A 9,043-nucleotide genomic window follows, 5' to 3' on the forward strand; every position below is an offset into this window, starting at 1 on the left:
TTTTTTTTTTTTTGGTAGGTAAGAAAGGGATATTATTACTAAAAGAAAAAAGGGCAAGCCCTCATAAAGTACAGCCGCACCGTGTCCTCATACACAAATAAATACGCTACGTGAAAAAAATACAAACCCCTCCAAACTTGGAGGTTACAAATAGCAACAAACCAGGAAAAAAAGAAAGAATAACAGCAGCAGGGCAGAAACCTCCAGAATCAGCAGCAGCAGCAGGCAGACAGCATCAGCAGGCAAAGAAAAGCAGGGACAGCAGCAGCAGGGATAGCAGTAACAGCAGCAAACCCGAAAGCCAGAGCTCAAACAAATCCTCTGCGTACCAGACAGAAAGTAGGGCAGCAGTAGCTTGAGGTTTGTGTACACATTGAACCAATCATGAGTGACATCTTAAATCCATCAGAGAGATTGTAATTTGATCACAAGAAATGAAATCCTGTTTGTTACCTCAACAATGTTATAATTGGAGCAAATCAAACAGGTCATTTCAAAATCAGCTGAGTCCCTTCATCATTTAGATTTAGTAACAAGAATGATCTCTCAAATTAAATCAATGAGATCTTAGGGACTCTATATTGCAAAATCAGACCACGACAAAGGGACTCACTATATCGCAAAATAAACCACCACAACCCCAACAGGGAGTCACAAAGCATGTACTCACAAAGCATGTTATTGGCAACCAAATCAAGCACAACAAATTAGTCTAGCAAATCAAATACCAACAACAAAATTCACACACCCCCTGGCCAGCAACTAATGTTACTGGAAACCAATCAAGTACATACAAACCTCCTTCTCAATGCAACCAAAAAATAATCAATAAAGATAAGGGTTCAGAAATCGTCACCGGAGGAGGGTCAATTTTCCCCTCATTCGAACCAGGACCTGACTTCACCAATGCAAACACACAACTCGCACCCCATGTATGGATCCAAAGATCCCAAACCACAAGACTGATCTTAGTTAATAGAGAAAAATGATCTATTAGACTCAAAATTCTAAACAAGCAGCTACTGTATATTAGATAGTAGCAGACATAGTGAACAGAGTAGATAAAAAGTTTACGAAGCTTGAAACAACGGAGTTGTGTAACAACGGGGTGGGGGGAGGGAGGAATGAATACAAGAAACATAAATGCCTACAATGCTATACAATCTGAATCTGCTTTAAAAAGGGCTCCTTTGTGTTACACAGATATATACTATCAACGCAATGATTGAAAATTCTATCAAAATTTGAACTCCCAGCTCTCCCCTATGATACAGAATGGCTTCCCTTAACATTCAAATCATCATATGTAATTATGTATTGCCTTTATACAATAAATTATTCAGGTGACTACTGGCCAAGCAGGAAGCACTCCAAATTGTGCTAATTCTCCTATGAGCTGCAACACTCTACAAACCAAGCTCCGTTACTGCCAATGTATCAATTGAGCGAGCTACCACACTTCCACCACAGCAAGATTTCTTTACTTAAGCTTATAAAGTATAGAGAGATTTTCATTACCTATCTTCTGATAAGCCCTTAATCTTTCAACAAGACAACCATGACATGTGCGCCAATATAGTGACAATAATGTATGTCTTGGGGTATCTGCATCATCATTAACTAAGGGAGCAACAACTTTAGAGTACAAATTAAGATCCTGAATTTTATTTATCCTCGTGTAATCTAAAGTTCCTTCAGGAAAACAATTTTTTTTCTTTTCTAACTTTAAAACTTCTTAAATTATGAACAACCAACTTTGGCATTCCTAGAACAAGTACTAACACTTCTCTACACTTATTGCGTAATTAATAAACCTCAACTTCATGCAGAATCACCTTAATGAGATGTACTCACACACTCCACACTTAGCTAAACAAATAAAGGCAAGCCATTGCATTCCCACATTCAGAGATCAATCATAAAAGACTTTCCATCAACCTTGGATTAGTTCAAGTGCAAATCAACTGTAAAAAAAAGCCATTTTTAAGTTTATAGTCCAAGCTATGCCTAATTGCAAATAGTCAAACATATAAAGTAACAAGAACATTCAAGTAAGTGTCACATTAAAAGTGGCACCATAACCGTCAAAACAACCACAAATCTCTGAAGTAAACATCCTCTTGGAAAATCAAGGATAAGTTTACAGGCCACAAAATTATCGGCCTACACGAAATCCATAAAAAGTTGTTGTCGTCGTCATCATCAACATATACATTATAAAAGTAACAAGATCATTTAAGTGAAAGTTATACTAAAAGCAGTACCCTAAGCTAACAACCTCATCATTAGAGTTGACCACAAATAATTACACCAATATTTCAAACAAAAATTAGCATTATCATTCCACTCCTAACAAAAAGCACACAAACAAAAGCAAATATCATGAACTAAGAAAACATTTTAGACAAAAGAAAAGAGAAAATTTTTCTCACCTGTTATACGAAGTAGGTCTGTTTTGACTTGAGACATAGAAAAACTTCATGATGACTTTAAAAATAAATTAATTAATTAAAGAAGGGGAAAGAAAGAGAGACACCGAAGAGATTCAAATCAAACCTTGGTAGAAAAAACCCTCTCATGCGATTCATCAAGAATAATATTTGTTGCCTGGTCAAAACCTTTTAGGATTCCCTGAATCATAATGGTTTCAACAAACAGCCCACAATAACAAACAAACCTAACCATTTATACAAAGAACGAAATCGAACAAAGACATGCTCATACAAGGTTTAATACTTAACCATTTTTCATGAATTTTGTTGCAAAACACTCCTTAAACATAGCATAACAACATGGAACAAACAATTTCAAGAATAATGGACCGAATTGAAAACTCCCAAATTCAAAATTTAGGGTTTTTTTGTTCGATTTTTCCCAATTTTGACCAAAAAAACTGTAAAATTATTTGACAAAATCTAATAACCGAATGAAATATTAAAGACAAAAAATAACTTAACTTAACCTCTTGCCTCGTATTTCGCCTCCTCCTTTCCGCAATTCGTACCCCAAAAAAATACGGATCTGAATTACCCCAAAAAGGCGAGAAAGACGAGAAATAAGGGGAAGGAGAAACAGAAGGGGAAGGAGAAACGGGAAGGAGAAACAGAAGGGGAAGGAGAAACGGGAAGGAGAAACAGAAGGGGAAGGAGAAGAGAAAGAGATTCAAAGAGGTTAGAGAGATTCAGAGAAACAGGGGGAATAGGGGAAGGAGAAGAGAAAGAGGGCCAAGGAGAGGAGAGTGCATGTATATGGGTTTTTTTTTTAAAAAAATAATTTAATTAATTGGCAACGGTTAACCGTTGCTAATTTAAAAAAAAAAAAAGGTAGAGTTGGCAAAACCGTTGTCATTGGGGGGTTGCCTATTTCTGTTTTTCTACTAGTATGATGTGTTAGATCTGCATGTAAAAGATCATTTAGTAAATAAAATATAAATATATAATCGTTGAGTATCCCAAATTAATACAATTTAAATAATAATTAGAAATACTAATTTAAACATAGGATTTTAAAAATTAGGCTAAAAATTACCCGACCATTGATGACCAAAAATTAACACAAAATTCGCTTGATGAGGTTTTTTATTGATACGAAATTTTATTTGTGTCGTATGATGTGTCAATTTATAATGGTAGGTATCACAAATTTTAATTTAATTATAATTAATGAACAATTTGTATTTCTTATCATAAATACTATCAAAATTTATCTTATAATGATAGGTATCAAACTTTATTATAAGCGTTTATCATTTAAATATTTTGTAGTATTTTTTTTTTGATTTCTTATACTCGTAGTATTGAATTAATAAATTTATCTTTTCCTATATTTTTACTTTATTTTTTTCATTAAAATAATTTAATTCGTGGATTATAATCTACGTGGCATTGAAATTTTAGATATATCAAATCTAATTCGTTACTTTTATCTAGGTGGCGACATAATTTTTTAATTCAAAAATAAAATACAAATCTTTCTTCTTATTGGTCGAAATAAGTATATATTTCTTACGTGGCGCTTCGAATGCTCTTCCAAAGTGTCTACTGTATATATATTAAATTATATATCAATATAATATAAATAAATTAAAAAATATTTTACATGACAACATTTTATTTTATATATTGATAAAAAAAATATAGTCAAAGTGCATATATAAATATTGTAAAAGTCAAATTATTAGAAGTAATCTGAAACAAAGATTGTTTTTTTTTTTTTATTATATATGAACAATAATTTACAAAATAACTTCAAATTGTAAATAGTTGCGAGATTTTAAAATTTTTTTGATCGGTATATATGCCAATGCAAAATTTTAACAAACGATATCTTAAATTATGAATAAATTTAAATTATAGAGTTGATGTACCGACATTATACTTTGAGACAATTTAACACGTAAATACATGAATATCTTTTATCTTTATATAAAGAACAAACATTGATCAAAATAGAGTACTTACTCTATATAATAATAAATAAGTTGTTTTGCCATCTTTTAACCAAGAACCTCCAAGTCATTATTACTCAATTTATATGCACTCTCCTGTTTGTTAAAAAAAAAAAAAAAAAAAAAAAAAAAAAAAAAAAAAAAAAAACGTAATTTCTCATATAGCTTTCAACTATGTTCCAAGTTCCAACATCGTTTTCCTTTACGGGTACCCAATATATCTCATACCCCGTACAATATTATGGAGCACCTTAAAAATAGAGGGGTTAAAAAAAGAAAAAAGAGTAGGAGTGGCAAACGGATAAAGTCGGATCGGGTTCGTGGTCAGATCATCTATTTTTGGGTCAGCTATCCTCCAACCCAAACCTGATCTATTTAAGTTTTTGGTTTGAAAATCTCAACCCAAACCTGATATTTTCAGGTTCCGGTCAACCCGAAAATGACCTAATTTGATTTTTTTTTTTTTTTTTTTTTTTTTACAAAATCTTTACCTTGAATTTACTGTATACAACTCATCATCACAAAACAAAGAATTAAAGGCCTCAATAATTACTCCATATAATTAATTTTATTACTTTCTCAAAAATTCCCCGCTATATTTCTAGTAGAGAATAATATTAGTACTACTAATAGAAAAATTAAACAAAAAATCTAATTAATACTCGCCGCCGGTACAAAACTTCAGAAATAAAAAGATGATTCTCTTTCTTTTTTTTTTTTTTTTTTCTTTTTTCAGTCAGATTACAAAGCTACAAAAGGATCAGCTGCAAAAAACATCATTGATTTCTTGAAAATAATCATCAACTTGTAACAAATTAGACGATGAATAACTGTTGTTATTATTATCCATCATACTAAAAATCGAAGTCAGATTTGGGAAAGAGGAGAGAAGGGAAGAGACCGAGAGACCAAATTTGGTAAAGAGGAGAGAGGATAAGTGGGGGGAGGGGCGGTGAAATAATTTGATACTTATATATATGGACTAGGCCGGTCATAGTTAGGGTTTTTTTTTTAATATTTGGAAATTCGGGTTAAGTGGGTCATTTTCGGGTTGGAATTTTCAACCTTAACCTAACCCAATTAATTTCGGGTCGGGTTTGTGTCAACTCATTTAAGTTTTCGTGTCGAAAATCTCAACCCTAGCCCGCTATTTTTAGGTCGGATTTGGGTTGGGTTTTCGGGTCGGGTCAGTTTTTGCCAACCCTAAAAAAGAGGTTGTAATTATTCGAAAAAAAAAGGTTGTAATTAATTTAATTGTGAAAAATGCATGATTTTTATTTTAATAATACTTTGTATATAAATATAGTTACTTACTTTTAGCCCACCTTCCAGCCCATGGCTTTCATCTGAACCTTGGGGCTAAAGAGTATGTTCGGCAAAAGTTGCGATTCAGGGCCTAACGAAATCTATACATGTTTAGCCAATGAGAGAGATATGGATAAGGGGCTCACCCCGGTTGATCAATCTGATTAACAAGAAATTATAAATCAGCTCTTTTGTGGGCCATGCTTTGCTACATAAATTATTATTATAATGATGTGTACGGCGGATGTCTGTAAGAGCGTAACGGCACTTAGAGGACGATCGTTTACTTGCTTTTATCCAAATTTTTATTTAAAAAATAAAAAATAAATACTCCGATGTAACTTCTCTACCTTCTTCTTTATTGACTTTCTTCTCACATTTCTGCAATTCTTCCTCAACTTGAAGCAGAGGAGAGAGATAGTACGAGAGTGAATATTTCTTCATACCTGCAACAATGCTTCTTCAATTTTTCTGTAAGCTTCTAAAAACAATGGAAGCTCTCGCTCTTCCCTTTTCTAATGGCCTCCAATCAATAAATTACAACCCTAATTTCGCTATTTTTCGCAATAATTTCCGCCGTATCGTTAACAAGTAGAGTAATTAATGAAGATTTGTTTGGGGTTTCGTAAAAAAAATAGAATGAGATTTAATTAGTGTCGAATTACTGAAATTGTGATGTCGATGTGATGCACCACCGGAAATTTCAATGTTGTTGACACTCGTACACCAATCATAACCAATCGATTTCGATTTCTCGATCCAAATAATTTGAGTTAGGGTGTATTTCAAAAAGAGTAAAGGTAGACAGATTCAACAGTAACACCAATTTTTGAGTCCATACATCGTTAAATCAACTAACGATACAATTTTCCATCCACCTTTCTTGTCAGCCTTAAATTACAATACTGCCCTTATTATATCATAGTATTTACGATTTTTACCCCCTGATTTCACTGAGTTGTTTCTCAGACTTATTAACATGTATTTTCTCATGGATAAGACTATGAGTATGATGATATAAGTGATGATCATGTGCTATAAATCTTTCGCCTCGCCTTGCCTCTCCTCCTCTCTTCTAGGGTTTCTTCAAAATTTTGATCGTTTAGGTCGAAAATAGTCTAATTTCTTTGAAAATTAGACTATTTCCAACCCTTTTCCCTTAATTTTCTTTAATTCAATTTAGGTTTCAATAAATCTACACGAATAGTGTAGATATTCGTCCGTCTCCCTATGGTGGAGTCGTTAGTTTTTGTTAGTTTAGTTGTTTGTTTATGTTTACGGTTTGTTTGTGTGTTAGGGTTTATAAAAAAGGTAATCATCTTTTGCCTTATTGTCAGTTTGTTGGTAAAGATTTGTTCGGGATCGCAACGGTTGTCAAGTTTTCAAATGCGTTCAAGCGAATCAGATAAAAATCATCCTTATGGCTACAAAAATCGTTAGACCGTCTCTTCGAAAAGGCTGTATATTCCAGCAATGTGTGCGAGAGATGTACAGATATTTCCAACGATTGTAGCTTTGATGGATGGCTTTTTTATTAATGAATTGATTTGTTTCAAAAAAAAAAAAAGATAGGGATAAGACTGTTTTTTTTTCTTCTTTTTTTCCTTTTTTTTTTCTCAGCTTATTTTAGCAAGCTATTGTTCAATTTATGCATCATATGATCATACTACGGTAGGAAAAACCGATTGTAAAATTTGCTTATTTGACTAAAATGAGCAAAACTTGTACACAGTAGGAGTAAGAGTTAGTACTCAGTAACATAGAAATTTAACTTTCCTCATTTAAATGAGTAAATATAATTTGTTTTCGTCTTTTTTATTGCCATATATTCAGGGGCGGAATCAAGAGGGGGTTGGCTGGCTGGCGTAGGCCATGGCCACCCCCATGATTCTCTTTAAAAATATTTTTAGCGTAAAATGTTAGTTAGTTGTGGATAGCTAAGTTGGTTTCTTTAAGAATCCAAGGAATGTGTGTTCCACTTGACCAGAGTTTGAGGTTTGTTTCACACATTTTTTTATTATATATGAAATAATATATATATATATCGCATTATCCGAACCCATCAAGTAACCTCTCGATTAACCCCTGATCGAGTAACCCCTTAAATAACTCCTAAACGAACCCCCGAGTAACCCTAACCACACGGTGTGGCCAACCACATATAAATTTTGTGTTGTCTATTTCATTTTGCACGGTCTTCAACATGTTCCTTTACCATTAACATCTTTGATTACATATTAATGTATATAAATTATTATAAAATTGATATTATAAACTTAAATATTGAGATGAATCTAAAATTATTTCACATGACTATGTTTGTCGTTGTATATATCAATGAGATAGAATTTTTAGTCAAATTTGATCATGGATTTATCAATAAGTACCATATTATGTGACGGAGAGAGTAATAAAATTATAAAGTTAAATTTTTGAGAATAAAATACTCATCAAGATGTATTTAACTAATTCACTATTTCACATGATTATTATTTCTAATATACCAAGGTACATACAATGTCAAAGTTCATTCAAATTAAAGGAGAAGATCATATGTACATTGAAAATCTTTTACAAATCGCTTAATTAAGGCGAATAATTAATATGAAGTACAAAGTAAAGCATAACCCATGTGAAATGGCGAGGAAACTTAAGCTAAGCTAAGAAATGGGAATAGTGACTTTAAGTCGGCATTTTATGCAAGATTTAAGTCTAAAAAATAAAGATTTTTGTTTGTCGAATTCTAAGTACGTACTATTCGTACTTCCCTCGAAATAAAGGTATTACTCATACTTTTTATCTCTTGACCTACTTTAAAGATTACTGTAAAATGATATGAAAGTGGGAGGAAGATTATTAGATTTGACTAAGGTTGACTAAACATTTCCTCAAGTTACTTTCGGTGTCACTATCATCGCAACTTCATGGAAAATGTTGCATAATTTCCAAGTATAATTAAATAAATTATCTTGTGGCTTAATTTATGTGTAAGGACTGAGCAAATGACTTCATATTAGTAAGGACTCTTGCTATTATATATATATATATATATATATATATATATATATATATATATATATATATATATATATATATATATATATATATATATATATATATATGCATGTCATACACCAAGTCACTAAGCTAATTAAGATTTATTTTTTTTAATCATTTCAAATGGTGGAATTAACCTTCATTTCATTCATGCTTAGTTTAACAACAACCATGCATTTATCTAATTACTTGAAACCCTTAAGCTCACTCTCAAATACACTCATTTCCTCATGT

General features: G+C 32.1%; 1 long non-coding RNA gene across 1 annotated transcript; it reads right to left on the minus strand.

Moving 5' to 3' along the window:
• Nucleotides 1-3,138, minus strand: LOC110712753. Its single transcript, XR_002509695.1, has 2 exons — nt 2,557-3,138; nt 1-2,487 (listed from the first exon to the last, which is right to left on the minus strand). It is a non-coding gene; the product is annotated as an uncharacterized LOC110712753 (long non-coding RNA).
• Nucleotides 3,139-9,043: the final 5,905 nt, after the last annotated feature.

This window comes from Chenopodium quinoa, unplaced genomic scaffold (genome assembly GCF_001683475.1).
Source record: "Chenopodium quinoa cultivar QQ74 unplaced genomic scaffold, ASM168347v1, whole genome shotgun sequence".
In the NCBI taxonomy this organism is placed as follows: Eukaryota; Viridiplantae; Streptophyta; class Magnoliopsida; order Caryophyllales; family Amaranthaceae; genus Chenopodium; species Chenopodium quinoa.